General features: G+C 30.2%; 1 non-coding gene across 1 annotated transcript; it reads right to left on the bottom strand.

Moving 5' to 3' along the window:
- Nucleotides 1-250: 250 nt before the first annotated feature.
- On the bottom strand, nt 251-383 carry LOC126031361 (small nucleolar RNA SNORA51). The gene has a single exon (XR_007503284.1). It is a non-coding gene; the product is annotated as a small nucleolar RNA SNORA51 (small nucleolar RNA).
- Nucleotides 384-1,063: the final 680 nt, after the last annotated feature.

Here is a 1,063-nt window from a genome sequence, read left to right as displayed (position 1 = left end):
ATAAAATCATCCAGGTTAGTGAATAGGAGTGGCATCTATTTCCCCTGAAAATATTATTGTGAGTTTCCTTCCCATAATTTTACTTGGGATATTTTTCATTTAGCTCACATCAAATCAAATGAACAGTATATATATTTAAAGTTAATATCAATTTTAAAATATTATAAATTCAAAATTAAATATCATTAATGAGAAATTTTCAATTATAGATATAATATCATACATCATATATAATTCTGTATTTTTTATTTTTTGTCCCCCAATTTACAATACAGACCAGGCAAAGGGCCTGGGTTGAGGTGTATATGGGGTTCATTTACTGTATCTCCTCTTTCTATACAGTCAGTGTAAAAAATACAGTCTGTGGTAAGAATTGGGAGGCCTTATCTTTTTTTATTTTTAATATACATATAAATATATATAATCCTTCGCCAGTGCAACATTCCCATGACCAATATCCCAAGTGTCCTTCCTCCCCACCCCACACCAGCCTGTACTCTAGACACCTGTACCTTAATTATCAATAATATATCCTTCAAGTATTTGTGAAATTGTCACAAAACTAATCTAACAATCAGTCTCTAAAAATTTGGAATTTCAAAAATTAGAAAGAGTATAGGCAATAGAAGAATCCTGTTTATAGAATTCCAGTGTTTCCCATCAATATTTCTAGTATTTCAACTTTTTGTCCCTTCATGGTAAGATTGCCTTTCCCTGTGCTGTTTAATTTAGGCCTAATAATGTGATTGAATTAGTCAATGAAATGTAAGCAGAAGTGTTTAAGTTTCTCTTCTCTGTTCTTCTTCAGCCTGTGTGTTAGTGACTGGACATTCAGATGCTTTCTTCTGAGTAGTAGAGGAAAATACACCCTATTAACCCTAATGAACATAAAGTCAGCAAAAACAGCAATAAAGGAAAGAATGGGAAAATAAGTGTGAAAATAAACTTTCACCAAAAGACATATTTAAATTGACTTATACAATATAATACCTACAACAAATAATCCTATAACAAATAATATATTAGAATCTATACATTCTTTTAAGTATATATAAAAGTATTG

Source organism: Suncus etruscus, chromosome 1, assembly GCF_024139225.1.
Source record: "Suncus etruscus isolate mSunEtr1 chromosome 1, mSunEtr1.pri.cur, whole genome shotgun sequence".
Taxonomy (NCBI): Eukaryota; Metazoa; Chordata; class Mammalia; order Eulipotyphla; family Soricidae; genus Suncus; species Suncus etruscus.
The sequence above is the reverse complement of the archived record's forward strand: the minus strand, read 5'-3'. Positions and strand labels throughout refer to the sequence as shown.